Source organism: Myodes glareolus, chromosome 9, assembly GCF_982192425.1.
Source record: "Myodes glareolus chromosome 9, mMyoGla1.1, whole genome shotgun sequence".
Lineage (NCBI taxonomy): Eukaryota > Metazoa > Chordata > Mammalia > Rodentia > Cricetidae > Myodes > Myodes glareolus.
Window position 1 is genome coordinate 32,841,328 of NC_142034.1, and position 15,822 is coordinate 32,857,149.

Sequence of the window (15,822 nt, forward strand, 5' to 3'; positions counted from 1 at the left end):
TTGTTTTAGCATAATGCCCATAATAATAATAATTGTGGGTCATGATTTGTCCATGCTGTAGTTTATATCTGAATGCTCTTAGTTTCTAAGGTGGAATATAGTCCCATCATATTATGCATAACATTTGATTACTCATTCCTCCACTCATGAACACATGACCTACTTCCTCCTCTTTTTGCTTTCTTAAATATGGCTCCTACAATATTTAAACTTCCATAAGTGCCTCACATTTGAAGTTAACATTGTATCTCTACTAAACAGTGTTATTCTGAACCAGTGGTTCTCAACCTGTGAGTCAAAACCCCACAGATGCTCTGAGTATCAGATATTTACATAACAATTCATAACAGTAACAAAAGTACAGTGTTGAAGTAGCAATGAAAAATTCTATGGTTGAGGGGGTTTGAAGCATTAGGAAGGTTGAGAACCACTGTTCTAAACTTTTCTCTCTTCTTCAGTGCCCTCTCCTCCTGATTCTTCCATCCTCAGATACAAGGCTTTGACATCTTCCATGCTAATTTGATTCTCTTGTTCCCTTCCCTAAGACCTGAGCCAATGATCTTAGCTCTGATCAAGCTCTCCCTTAAATAAGGGCCCATGAAAGATTGTCATACTTAGCAACATTTTTGGTAATTAAATGAAACTGTGACAGTTCTCAAGGAGGAATATTCCCTTTTTTCATAATATATAAGGAGAGGACCCAATAAATTGAAACCAAGAAGAAAAGACTTTTGAAGCTATTTTCATTTTTTTTTTAAAGTCAACAGCTGTACTCAGCCTGTGGGGTTGTGAGTGAATTTTGTTAACCCACCAAGCAAGGAAGAATGTAAAACCAATAAAGCAAAAATTCAGATTAGAGATCTACGCTAGCTTTTCATTTCTGAAATCAATTTTTCCTGGAAGGACTTGAGGATCTAGGCATTTAAGGCCTATGTCAGTATCCAAAATGTCTCAACACTTCCAGACAGGTTGAAACCTCAAAGCCTGAGAGTAGCTTCAAGGCCTTGTGGAGTCCTCATTTTTTTTTTCCTTATCATTCCCTACAAACTTCTCCTATTGAGATCATGGTGCCTCGTTGGTCTTCCAATGAGCCATGTGCTCCCCTGACTTCCAGCCTTGACCTTGATCTTATATCAACTTTGGGACTCCATCCCACCTGTACAGGCCTGCTGAGAACTTCCTCATTCTCTAGGACACTGTACAAAGATTTTCTTCTAGAAAACATCTCCGGATCCCATAAGAGAGACGTCAGACATGTCACATCCAAAAGGGGGTGCTTTGCAACACTGCTCACCATCTTTTAGCTCTTACCTTCTTTTCACCCCCTCTTCTCTGAGCCTTGGAGGAAGTGATAAAGATGTTCTTCCCGTGTAGGGCTCGGCACTCAAGAAAGTCAGTTGCTCTTATTGCTCTGACTCGCTACTTACTATGCATTCCCTGCTCCTGGTTGGGAAAAATGCCTCCTTGACTGAGATTTATGAAGTCTATGAGCATAAATAAAGATTTACCGGCAACATTGACAACATATCCGTTTAACAAAACATCAGTGGTAGATTTCTCTCTAGGGACAATGACCTCCCTATCCATGGATATTTAAACTACTGTTTTTTTACAATATCAGATATGATTTATTCCAGTTAGAAGGGTTCAAATATAATTTAAAAAGTTGTTTTTTTTTCTCCCATAAAAGTTGATAACCATGCCACTATTGTACCATAAGTACATCTTGCCTGGAAGGTTGGTATAACCCCCCACCCCAAAGGCTCATGTAAGCAACACTGATTAAAAGCAGTGGACCACAATGAACGTATAAGGAAGACTTGTTCAAAAGAAGAAGGGGTTCAGAGGCAGTAAGGAGTTGGGGGACTAAGAGAGCATAATAGGGTAATGATTACCAGAGTATATAATATGTGTATGAAATTCTGTAAGAAAAAAGAAAATGTATAAATTTATTCTTCCACTGTTCTGGAAATCAGAAATCCCCAATGGAGGTGTCAGCAGGACTATTCAAGTCCCTAGGTAAGGAGACTCTAGAAGAAAAATTCTTGCTTGCTTCTTCCAGCAAGGCTTGCTCTAGACATTGCTTAGCTTAGGACTCTATTGTGTCAATCACTCCCATCTTCTTCATTGGAACTTTCTCCCTTCATCCCTTGTGTCTGTGTGCTTCAAATGTCCCCCTGCTGTTTCTTATGGGTACACCTTAGATGTAGGTGAATTTATACTGAAATGCAAACTTCTCCCTGCACAGCCCTGTTTCCAAACAAGTTCATAGTCACAGATCCTCAGGGTTAAAAATGGCAGACTTGGGCTGGGACTCAAGTTCAGAGGTAGAGTGTTGCTTTCCTTGCATTCACAGGCTCCTAAATTTGATCCTCAACACTGAAAATAATAGATTAATTAATTAATTAAAGGAAAAAAAGGAAATAGACATTCCTTGTCGGAGCCTTTATTAAATCCACAGTGAAGCTTACAGTAGCCATGTTAATTTGCCTTCTCTACAAAAGCAAACCTTTATCCCTACCTTCTGAATCTGAGATCTGGCTCCATCAATCATTTCCATTTTCCCTTTTGTTCGTTTAGCTTGAGTTTTCTCCTTGGCCAACAAATAAGCTCTAATCTGAATGAAACAAATTTCCCTTCAGCTTTACTTCCAAAATAAACCCTTTGTTGAATGCTAGCACAACTCTCGGAAAACTTGCCCATCGCTGCTCCCCCTTTTGACTTGCTTTCCTTGTGATGATTGCTCTGCTGAACTTAGTAAGAAAGTGTTGGCTCCTCATCTCCCTAAACTTTGCTTCTCACTGACCCTTTAGATTTTACATATAACATCTATTTCTCTTGGCCACCTCTTCTTATTCCATGGCTAAGTTTCTCTTTCCTTGTCTAAGAAATTAGGGCTTGCAGAGAGCTACCAGCTAGGAAAGAAACTCAGCTGCCTTCTAGCTACCTTTAAGATAATAAAACAGTGGCTTATTATTATTATCATTATCATTATTATTATTATTACTGCTAATATTATTGCTATTATTATTTTACTGCTATTTCTGCTTCTATTCTCTCTCTCTCTCTCTCTCTCTCTCTCTCTCTCTCTCTCTCTTTTTCTCTTTCATCTCCAATATAAGGCTGGCATTATACTTGCTATATAGTTGAGGAGTGCACTGAACTCATAATTCCCCTACCTTTTCCCGTCAAGTGCTGAGATTGCAGATATGTTCCACCAGGCCTCGTTTTGTGCTGTGCTGAGATGAAACCCAGGAGGTTGTGCATGTTCAGGTCACACTCTATCAACTGAACTACATATCTAGCCCTCACCACCCATTGTAAATAAAAGCATACTTAACTAGCACAAAATACCAGCCTCATGTCCCAGTGGCTCTTGACCCCTATTGGATAGGTTTAAACAGTCCTACTCTTTAGTTTGCTGTCCTCTGGTTCAGGGAAGACCAAGAGCAAGGCCTTGGACCAGTGTTCAACAGTCTCATATGGAATGTATTTGGACTCTGACCGTAGTAGCTTCCCACTCCTTCCCAGGGCCGGACTTTCTGGGTTCTGCCAAACAAGTAGCCCGCCCGCCATGCTGTTGACTCATGTGTGCGGCTAAGGCATCCCATTGCTACCAAGAGAGGAATGACTTGTGAACTCTCGTACAGAAATCTGACTTCAGTCATGTTGGTGACTCTCTGCTTCTTCCTTGCAATCTTCATTTCTAGTATTTTCTTTTAAAAGTATCTACTTTGATGCAGAGATGTTCAAGGCCAATTTCTGTATAATATTCTGTGGTATAATTTAAAATTTAATGTTCTATAACAAGTGTTACATCTCTTTTTACCTCTAATTTTTCTTGTCTGTGCTTTCTCTCCTTTTTTACTTCATTTTAAAAAAGCATTTTTAAGCAGCACTTGTGAGTTTTACTGAGCTGTTTCATTGGCTAAATGTCTTTTAAACTTTTGTTGATACAGTATCTGTATAAAAAGATTTCCATGGTATATGGTACAGTCAAGGAATTTTCATAAAATTAATGTATTTATGTAATCAACAGTAGTTCCAGCACTGGAAAAGCAGAGGATGCTCTTCCATCAACTATCCCAAAGGTACCATTGTCCCCACCTTTAAAAGGCATGGTACCACCTCGTCCATGTCTTTTCCTACATGACAACGCTTGTGATGTTCTGAACCTAACCTTACATATCCTTATGGTGGAAATCACATTGATGATCAACTCAATATTGTCAGGGCCAGGGACAATGAGTCTGAGTCACAGAGCACAATGTCTGACATATATCAGGCACAGGTAAGACAGTTTTATCATAATAAGGTAACATATCTAAAAATGAGTAACATGGGGGACCACAGGGGAGGTGAGGAATATGAGCAGTGAATTCATCCCAGAAAATAAATTCTGATCAATTCCCCAGTGTGTCATAATGGTGAAAAGGAAAATTTCATGGTAGTAAGAGTATGTGGCAAAGGAGACTGATCACTGAGAGAGAGAGAGAGAGAGAGAGAGAGAGAGAGAGAGAGAGAGAGAGAACCTAAGATTAAGAGCACTCTCCCCAACGATCTATTTTCTTCAAGTTCTACTTCCTAAGCTTACTTCTCTTCCCCACAGTTCATTCAGCTGTGAATCTATCAATAGACAGATTCATAAGTGAGCTTAGAGCTCTCAGATCCATTGATTTCTGAACACTGCTGCACATGAGACTTTGGGAAATGCTCCAGATATAAAAATAGCAAGCATTTCACGTTAATTATCCCATGGTACTTAGTACATTCATGACATTGTACATTCACCGTTTATGTTTGGCTATAAAAACACTGCGCCCTAAAATAAGACCCCAGGATAGTTAAGTCGTCATGTTCAACTTGACACAGCTCACAATCCCCTGGGAGGAGTCTCAATGGAGGATGGCCTGATCCCTGTGGGGCATGCCTATGGGAAATTGTCTTGATGATGTTCATGACTCAGGAAGCCCCAGGTTACTGTGGGTGATGATGCCATACCTTGAGTTCAGATTCCAAACTGGATGAGAGTGGAGCAATTGGTCTGAGTAGTATGCACGCATGCATTTGTTTTCTGCTTCTCTTGACTGTGGGTGTGATGTGATTAACTGCTTTTAGCTCCCATTGCCTTGGCTTCCCCAATAGGATGGACTATAAGCTGGAATTGTAAGCTAAAGTCAACCCTCTCTTCCCTAAGATGCTTTTTTATCATCTTTTGTCATGGCAACAGAAATGAAACCAAATGATCCCCTTACCAATGAACCACTTATTCCCCCATTTCTTGGGTCCCCAGTCCCCAGCAACTTGCTTCCTTTCCATACTGAACTTAACTGTTGTAGATATTCCATGTAGGCAGATTCACACAAGTGACTTGTGTCTGGCTGCTTCTTAGCATAGTGCTTGCTCAGTCCGCCCACTCTGAAGAACGTGTACATTCCATAGGCGTCCTTTCATGGATGGATCATTGTGTAGGTATACTGCAGTTTATAAATCCAACCATCCGGGGATGTGCATATGGATGGTTTTCACGTTTAGATCTCATGTATTTGAGCATATATGTGGAGGGATTGTTTAAGAACTTGCTTTCAGTTCAGTTGGGTGTACAATCAGGGATCGGATCGCTCAAGTGGAATTCCTGGGCCATTTGAGAGTTCTAGGTTTAACTTTTAGAAGACCTGTCAAACTCTTTCCTTGGCCATAGGTTCTTGAACCAGGGAGATGTTCTGAGTATAGATATTCCAGTGAGGAGATCAGATATTGGACTTCCATGGTGGACCAGTAGCAGTGATTTAGCACCCCTCAAAGCTTTGATCAGCCTATTCTCTGGATAAACAAACAGGAATCTTTATGTCAGTTAAGAGGGGACGCTAATTAGACAGGCAGCAGAGTTCTCTTATCTCTTATTGGTCATCAGTTCACCTGGCTTTGGAAGGGACATACGGGGAATCTGCTGGAGCACAGACAGTTCAGTTGTAGGATTGATGAGCCTCTATTCCAGGAAATTGCCACATGGTACAAGTCCACTCTGCCACCCTACAAACCCCACATGATTAACGCAATGCTCGCTCCTCTCACTGTTCTCTGGGCTCTACAGGGACCTGAGTACAACAGGTTCGGATTGGAAAGAGGAATTCACCAGAGAGATGCATGGGAGCGGCAGCTTCTTGGACAGGCGCTGACAGCTGGTTTGGATTCCATAGGGCTACCCCACTCCACTAGCCTGAGAAAACAAGAGAAATTCCAACCAGTGCATGATATCATCCATGCCTTATTCGCATTTGTTCTTAAACCATGGCTTTAATTGCTGTTCCATTGGATCTTATTTCTTTTTTTTTTTTCACCAAGAGGAGAAAAAAAAAAAAGGAATCTCTGAAATTCCCATGAAAGCACATTCAATTGCCATTTCTGTTCCAACTCCAAGACAAAAATCATCCTTAATAGTGAAAACAAATCTGTTATTGGCAAAGCAACCTCGAGTAAGGGAAAGAATACAGCATTAGAACAGAACAGACACACAGGCTGTGTACAAACATGCCGAGAATCCACCACGGTGTTTACAGCACCTTGTCATGTGCTGATCTGCGTTCCAACAGCCTTGTCAGGTAGGTAGATAAAGTGCAGGGAGATCTCAACTTTGCAGAGGAAGTGTCCCAGCTCGTGAGGGATTTAGAACAGCTGGAGGTATATCTCTGTGGGACAGTGCATGCTTAGAGGGTGGAAGGCCCTTGGGTTCCATCTTCACCACCATAAAGAGGAAGAGTATGAAACAGCAATTCAAGACTGGAAATCTAGCTAGATGCAGAACTGCCAGTCAAACCCTGCAAAACCAATGGCATGTGAGAAAGAAATAATGATCGCTCAAGGTGCTGAGAATCTGCATCTGAGCTGTTTGAATTGTTACTCAACCGGTGGCAGGCCACAGAACCACAAGCAGATCATTTAAACCCCTGCTTCATTTTGTTCCTCTGTATAACGGATATAATGATCAGCGAGACCGGGGTGCAGATAAAATGAAATCACAAAGGCAAAGTATCTTGTATGCTCTCAGTTGCATGCATTCAAAAAATAAATAAATAAACTCTCATTCCCTTTATGCTAGGATAGCACGGGAGCAGATTCTACTTTTTTTAAGTTTTGCTCTTTCTCTCCAAAGCATTTTCAATGGTGCATCCTCCGATCAGCCTTCTTCCAAATGAGGAGATATTATCCCTGACATAAGAACAACAGGGGTTCTTAGAGATGAGGGAACACTTTGCAGTCAGAGGGGCAGGAAGAATCGTTGTTCATTACTTAATTGGGATAAACATTCATTTATACATACAGCTGTCAGGAAGCAAAACCTGATCAAAGGCCCATTAGTCACAAGACTGGCTTTGAGAAGGGCCACTTAGTAAAGGCAGTGAATTCAACATGAAAGGAAACTGGAAAGGGGCTGGAACACGGTGGCCTGGTACATTGTGCATTAGTGATTATTTTGGTCCTATTTCCACAAGCTTTCCCTAACAGAATTAACCCAGATCCTAAAGGCTGGCAGTAGCCAGCACCAATAGCAGGCCAGGCCAACTGGGGGCTCTTAATCCCCCTGCCGCATTTCTGAGTTAAGCAAACTGGAGAGCAAGACTGACAAGCTGAACTGTCTTGACCAATTTCCCAGCAAATTCCAGTCCTCAAAGACAGAATAAACCACTGGTGTCATCACAGGGCATTACAGAGCTGACTTGTTGGAGGGAGGCCGGCAGCTTGTTGGTTCCCGGCTGCTCAGCCCCAATATAATCACACAGAAACCATATTATTTAAATTACTGCTTGGCCCATTAGCTTTAGCTTCTTATTGGCTAACTCTTACATCTTAATTTAACCCATCTCCAGTAATATATGTATTGCCACGTGGCTGTGGCTTATCTGGTAAAGTTCCCGTATCTGTCTCTCGTTGGGCTACATGGCTTCTCTCTGACTCTGCCTCCTTTATCCCAGCATTCAGTTTAGTCATCCCCACCTAGCTCTGTTTCCCTATAGCTCTGTTATAGGCCCAAAGCAGTTCCTTTGTTAACCAATGATATTTACAGCATACAGAGGGGAATCCCACATCACCTCCCCTTTTCTGTTTAAACAAAAAGGAATGCTTTAACTTTAACATAGTAAAATTACATATAACAAAACAAGTATCAAGCAAGAATTACAGTAACAATATTTATATCTACTTTATCTTTTATCATCACTAAGGAAAACTATAACTATATGATAACCTGTTTTGTTTTATGTAATTTTTACTATGTTAAAGTTAAAACTTCCCTATCACAGCTACTACCTCCACCTACTGTAGAATTTGTCAGGTCATTCAGTCTGGAGAGCCTGTACCCAGATGTCCCAAGAGCACTTGTTTTTTAATATGGAGTTGTCACCCATAACAGTTACCTGTAACACTGATCTAATCTATCATCTAACATTGATCTACTCTATCATCTGTAACATCGATGCTAATATTTGTCGTTATAGCCTATGACCAGTGTGAGCTACACATTATTAGGAGTTTGTTCAGTGTCTGTCTAGCACCAGGTGCTGGTACAATGAGGAGAGACGCCACAGAAGGGTGCAGAGAGAAACGGCTTCATTTTTACTTTTTCCATTTTGTCAGCACATTTCCATTATGCAAGCATGTGGCCCATTTGCATAATCTGCTAGTTGAGTGGATAAACCGACAATGTATTATTTAATTGCCTTCAATGTGTGGTGAAGATATAATTGCCATTATTAGTTATAATTGGTCTCATTTACTGAATACCTATGATGGAGGCACCACTTGGGGACAGCAGAGGACAATGATTAAGACCATCAACACGGAATCCATGTGGTCACATTTGGGTCTTGACTCTGCTGATTATCAGCTCTTGATTTCTTTAGACAGGCAGTTCTCCATCTGCAGAATGGGGGTGAAAACAAAGGTCTGTAGCTTACAATATTGTTAGACTAAATGAAGTGGTATTTGTAATATTATTAGGACAGCATATGGAACAGTGCAACAAAATATAGGACAAGGGTAATTTAGTGGGAGATAGCAAGAAGATAAGAAGAGGGTAAAATGGTTTTGGCCAAGAATCACCAGATAACTTTTCTTCTGCATATTACCAATCCTCCTTTATGCAAGTAAGAATTTCATTAATACCATGGTAGGGCCTAGACTCCAGGGGCAGTTCTAAAGTTGAAATATTAAAATGCAAACCAAACAAGACAGTCGTTGCTACATTCATGGGGCATCCCTGCCTTCTGACCTGAACATCAAATTTGTGTCTAACCTTGATGCAGGGGAATAACTGAGCAAGGATATTCATTCACTGGGACCAAGGCTTTTGCTGTCTGATATAGGCAAACTTCCTTGAGTCAATTGGCCTCAGTCCTGGATTAGGAAAGCGAGGTCTCCTTGCCTAGAACAAGGTGGGCATGCTCACTATATTGTTAAAGCCTTGGGTTGATAATTGTGGCCGTGGAGAATGGAGTAAACTTTGGATCATCTCTGTAGAAATTTCCTACTGAAAGGAGAAATGGGATAAAGAACCAAGAACCTGGGACTGCAAGACAGGGAACAGCTACTTTGAGCCTTTCCTAAACAGGTACCTTGGCTTTGAGCAGCACTAGGAGAAGTTAGCTGCATTCTGTGAGTCTGATCCAAACCTGTCTTCCAAAAACTCTGAAGCTGGGCCCTGTCCAGCTTCCTTTTAAGCAGTCTCTTGTCTTTACTGTTGCCCTGCAGGTGGAACTTGTGTCTACCTGTCTGTGATGTAGCTAAAGCCGGGGCTCCTAAATCTTGTTGTTTCCACATTTGGCTTATTTTGTGTGATGCTTTAGAAAGCCCTTTGTTCATTGGCGTCCTTGACAAATAACTTAAGTGCTGATCTCCTTTGCAACAGTGGAGCCAACGCTTAGGGTGTTCTGGAACCTGAAGTAGTTTGGTAACAGCGGGCATACTTTCCTTTCCCGTGCGGTGGCTACTACATTTGGCAGCTCCTGGGCTTTTCTGAACCAAGGAGATACAAGCTATGACTCATCCATTAGGGAAGGGCCAGGTACTTTTGAACACCATACTAAACAAATCATCTTGTTTAACTTTTACAACCACCTGCAGGAGACAGTTGTTATCGCTATTTTATAGAGAAATTTGGGATTGGGTTCTAGCCATCCTGTTGATTTGCGGCGATCCTAGCTTGTGTTATATTCCTCTTAAAAATGCTGTTTTTCAACAGGCAATAAAATTGCTTAGACTCAAATTACATATGTTGTTTCAGCCTGTGACATGGAGCAGCTTTTCCTTCAGTTCAGTTCTTTTTCGTTTTTTGTTTTATTTTTTTCTTTTTTCCTTTCCACTGGCAAGACTGTTTTCTTTAAACATATGTGGTTGAGGGCCCAATTAGAGGTCATCCTGGCAAAGTTATCATGTACAGCTCAGGATTCCCTTACTTTGCCATTATTTCTGGGTTTTTCACTTCACTTTAGGGCCATATAGCTATCTTGAATTCTGTCTGTGATTCTCCTGTCCAGTAATATAGGAAGTCTCCTCTGGAAGCTGCATGGGCTGTCACACTCCTTGAGGGCTATATTAATTACTTTTGCCATTGCCATGACAAGACAGCAGACAGAAGCAACTAGCAGGAGAAACGATTAGTTGGGGCTCTTGTTTGCAGGAGATTTTCGTCTATCATGACAGAAGAGGCTCCATCCATAATGGTGGGAACTTATGGTTTGTTCGTATTGTATCAGTCAGGAAGCAGAGAGCAGGAAGGAATCAGAAGTGGGCATAATCTTCAAAACCTTGTCCCTAGAGACCTAGTTTGACCAGTCAGGCCTTGCCTTGGAAAAGTTCCATAACTTTCCAAAGCAACACCATGTACTGGGGACCAGGCATTCAAACACATAAGCCTAGAGGTTCATGGTTCATATACAGATCAAAACAAAACCTCCTACATGTCAGGAAATGGGGGAAGCCATGTCCTCGGGGAAGGCTCAGCTAGCCCAGCGTTAATTCTGTTCTATCTATGTGTTCCAAAGAGGACACATAGCAAGCATTTTGGAACTCAAATGCCTATGTAGGTACAATAATACCAGGTATATGAGAGGGAGTTCTAGAGTGACTGAGGAAATGGAATATTCTCTTAGATTTCTTTGTGGGCCTAGGGGCAAAGAGAGTCAAGAAGAGGGCCTGCTCATTCTTTTGGCTTCTACCCAGAAGTCATGCAACGTGACTTCTATCTGTGAATCATGAGCCAGAACATTGGTTTTCCTTGTAAGAATCATGAGGACTTGAGTTGGTTCAGTGCTTCCCTGAGATGCATGAAGCCCTGGGTTTGATCCCCAGCACTGGATAAGCTGGTATCCTGAAACTGGCTCTAACCCAGTACATGGGAGGGAAAGGTTGTAGCATCGTGAGGTCATCCATAGCTGCATAGCTTAAGGTCAGTCCACGTTATGTGAGCGGGATGAGAGAGAGAGGAAGGGACAGAGAGAAGGAAGGAGAAGAAAACCACTACAGGAAGAGGAACATGGGGGGAAGGAGGAAGATCAGGACAGGGGAGGAAACCCAAGGGACACAGGAAGAGTGACTTTCCTGAGGAGGTTCCTTGATGCCAGAGAGTGGCAGATAGGAAGATTGCCTCAGGTGGCCTTGGAAGCCTCAGTATCAGCAAAAATCAGTCAGAATTCATCACCCAGCTTAAACATGTGAATCAGCTCTGTCTCGTCTGGCTTCCCACTGCACACACCCCAACAATACACATAGCAAACAACCAGAGCCAAAGCCCTACAGAGTCAAGGCCCTACTAGCCGACAGCACCAGCAGAGGGACCTGGCAGAGAAGTAGCCACAAACCATCTGAGGGCAGGAACTTCCAGAGGGCGACCCTGCCCCCTTCACCCTCCCAATCACTATGAAAAGAGATGCCAGAATAACTGGGAAGAAAGAGGGGGAAAAGCCAATGTGGCGAGTACGCTAAGAACGAGGCTGCAGACCAGACATTGTTTATGATATTTGATAATCAGGATGGGGCCTGAATAAAAGAAAAACAGGAAAGGCACGAAAAGAAGATGCCCACTATAACAGATGGAGAATCCAGGTCTGTGAAGGGATGTGGGGTGCTGAAGATGCAGTGGGTTGTGTATCAGAACACAGCAGCTGAGTGGCAATGCCAGCTTATCTCTCCTACATGGACAAAAGTCTGGATCCAGGTACTCTGAGCATGTGCAAACTTAGCCTCTGTAAGATGAGGCCTCCTGGAGAGATTCAATGTAATGAAGAGAGCTGCATAACATACTCAGTAATCAAATATATAATATTTTTGTATTTTATACATAATATAAATATAATATATAACATTTAATAATGTTTATAATCAATAATATATGCCTAATTATATATGTTGCATACGATATGTAATTATATATCATATAATATTTATATATAATCAATAACTATATATATACATAATAATGTAACCCTGAAGAAAGGGAAATTTGATAAATCACAACAGCAGATGCCCCAAATGGCTGAGAAATAAGAGTCAAAAGGCCAATATTTGAAAGGACTGATTAAAATGCAAAATAAAATAATACATTTTATACCTTCTCAGGCCAGCAAAAGCATAAAGAAGATTTTTAAAGGTTTTTTTTTATTATTTTATGTGTATGAATTTTTGTCTGCATGTGTGTATGTATACTATATGCATGCCTAATAGCCATGGAAGCCAGAAGAGGGCATCAGATTCCCTGGAGGCAAAAGTTATCCTCTGTTCTTACAGCCATGTGGGTTCTGAGAATCAGAACTGTGTCCCCTCTGAGAGCAGCAAGGGCTCTGAACTCCTGAGCAAGCTCAGCAGCACCCTCTCCCCGTTTAAAGAACACTTTGTCATTGGCACTTCTCTGGGGGTGGGATAAGAGAAAGATGTCACCATCCTGATGTTATGGTTCAAGTAAGAACTATACAGTACTTTCAAAGAAATGTGATCGATACATGCCAACATTTTAAATGTGCATATTCTTTCCTAAATACCTCTGCTTTGGGAAATGCTACATTACAGACATTCTGAGCACATAAAAATGTATGCACAAGAAAATTTTCAGGTGAGATCGGGTGCATTTCTTCTATAGACAAGAAGGAATTTTACACTATGTTTAAAAATCATTTGCATGTGTGTGTGTGACTGTATATATACACACATGTGTACACAAGGGCACACATAGAGACCAAAAGAAGGTATGTGATCCCTCAGAGCTGGAGTCCAGGAATCTGCAGGATGCCCACCTTCTTAGATGGTGTTGGGAATGGAGTCCCAGGCTTCATAGGTGCAGCAAGAACTCTTCTTCGCTGCATCATCTCACAGCCTCCTTTCACTTCCATGTTTCTGGTAACACTGAGAAGCCAGAGACAACATAAATGAACAGAAAGGAGATCATTAAATAAGGTATGACTAGCCCCCATCATTCGAGATCCTGGATCCAGAGATAGTCTTCAACTGCTCAAAAGAATGAGCTACAGCTAGGCGGAGAGAAAAGCAGCTTGTCTGAGATCACTGCAGCACGCCCCAGCCAACTGCGAAGCTTGCGAGGGTACAGGGCTTTGTTATCAGAACTCTGTGCCGACTCACTCATCTCGTCTTCCCGGCAGCGCACTTTCACCTGTGTGCTCAAGCTCTTAGATGCAGGAGGTTCCTTGTGGAGCCCTTCAAACACCTTACAAAAGAGAGATGCTCCCTCCAGGTTCCGACGTGCAGAGGCCGAGGGGCAGCTTAAACCCAGCGAATGGTAGGAGGAGGTGGTACACAAGGATCTTCCCAGTATGATCTTAAGGGTCCATTGGAGCTCTGAAGCTTTCCTACGACTTCAGCTGAAGCTCTTAGAATGAAGAACTACATTCTGTTCTGGTCTCTTTGTTCTTCCCTGAGTCTGTGCCCGAGAGTCACTCCTGCCCCTCCTCCTCTTCATGTGTGTGATGGACACATTTGTGTAGGGTGCATACATGTGTAAGCATGCCCCGTGTACATTTGTGGAGGCCAGAGGACGATGTCAGGGTCCTCCATGGTTTTCTGTCTTGACAATGGCAAAAATGCCTTGATTATGTAAACTTAGAAACTATAAATGTAAAGGAAGTCAATAGGGGTGTGTGTGTGTGTGTGTGTGTGTGTGTGTGTGTGTGTGTGTGTGTGATGTGCTATTGCACAGGAACTGTTCACCTTGTCTTGTTTTTAGACAAGACCTCTTTGTTCACCTGGAGGTCACTGATTATAGCAGGATGCTTGGCCAGTATCTCAGCCTAGCAACCGATATTTAAGCGTGGACCTACTCTACCCACGCCATGACCATGCCTGTGGCCTTTGCAGCTCATGCTCTATACACTTGGGTTCCCTCCTCCCTTGTCAACTTTCCACTTTGCCTCCTTTTGCTTCCTTAAAACCAGGGTCTTTCTTTCATGTATACATCAGAGTCAAACTCTCCGAAGAGAGGGATGTGACTGGTCCAGGTTTTCACTAAAGCTTTGCTTGCAAATGCTTCCTCCTGGTAGGACAGCTGTCCCCTGTACAGCACTGTCATGTGCAGAGACCATGTAAACCTGAGCAGAGGGGGCCATCTTGGATTGTACCCTCTGCCAGCACCTTTGAGTGCAGCCAAATGTTAATGTCATCACTGCCCTGTAACAGTCTTGAGAGCACCCACCAGTGGCTATCCCACACAAAGAGAAGTACGCTGCCAGATGGTTGGCCTGAACCCAAATGAATTAGATTTTTAAAGCTTCCATAAAAAATTGGGGGCTGAAAACAACAGAAATGTATTTTCTCACAGTTTTGGAAGCCGGAAGTCTGAAATCAAGGTGTCTGCCATAATGTGATCCCTGCATAAAGGCTCTGGAGGAGAATCCTTCTTTGCCTCTTTTGGCTTCTGGTATCATCAGTATTCTTTGGGTTATGCATTACAATGTTATCTCTGCCTTCATCTTCCCATGGTCTCTCTGTGTCTCATGAGGATACAATCCTAGGACATGGAACTCATTGTAATATTCCCGGATAATCTTATCTGATATTTAATTTACATTAATTTCCAAAGACATATTTTTCAGCTATGTCACAAGCACAAGGGATTAGGATGTAGACACACATCTTAGAGGTCATGGTTCAACTCTCCACACCAAAGATGACTGAGATAGGTCCATGAAATATTTTGGGGGGACAGAGTCTTGCTATGTAGCTCAAGTTGACCTCAAATCCATGATCCTCCTCTCTCTGCCTCCCTAGCTGAGATCATAGATCTGAGCCACCCTCAACCATGAAACATCAGCCTCATCCTCACACACCCTAACACATCTTAGAAGGTCAACAGGTACTAGTTAAACAGATGACGAATAAGCACCTTTCTCAGGAGTGAAGCTTAGAACAAAAGGAAAGAAGTCAAGATCACAGATCTAGGCATTGTTAAAACTTGACTGGAGCCAAGATCTTTGGCCCTGTGTCTAAGACTCCTGCATCCACAGCAAGCTGGCCTCAATGACCACTGGAACTAAGAGATGTGTCTAAAAGAACCAAGTTATTCTGGATCAGCAGTGGGAATCCAGATTCTCAGTGACAGACAAATGTATTTCCACTTTACTGTCCCTCTGAAGGCTTTCTGTGACCAGGTCTGGAAAAAAAAGTCCTCGAAAGTCAAATGACAGTCAAGAAAATTAAAAAAAAAGAGACGTTGAAATGTTTTCATTTCAACAATGTTTTAGTGTTTTTGTCAGCACTAAAAATGGTTGATGGCAGAACTGTATTTTAATTTTATACATTTTCCTATAAATTCCCCAGGATACA

At 42.0% G+C, this 15,822-nt stretch overlaps 1 long non-coding RNA gene across 1 annotated transcript; it reads right to left on the reverse strand.

Annotated features, from left to right (window-relative positions):
• Positions 1-8,590: 8,590 nt before the first annotated feature.
• Positions 8,591-15,634, reverse strand: LOC146893246 (uncharacterized). The gene is made up of 2 exons (XR_015003429.2): positions 13,284-15,634; positions 8,591-8,916 (listed from the first exon to the last, which is right to left on the reverse strand). It is a non-coding gene; the product is annotated as an uncharacterized LOC146893246 (long non-coding RNA).
• Between the last annotated feature and the right edge of the window lie 188 nt (positions 15,635-15,822).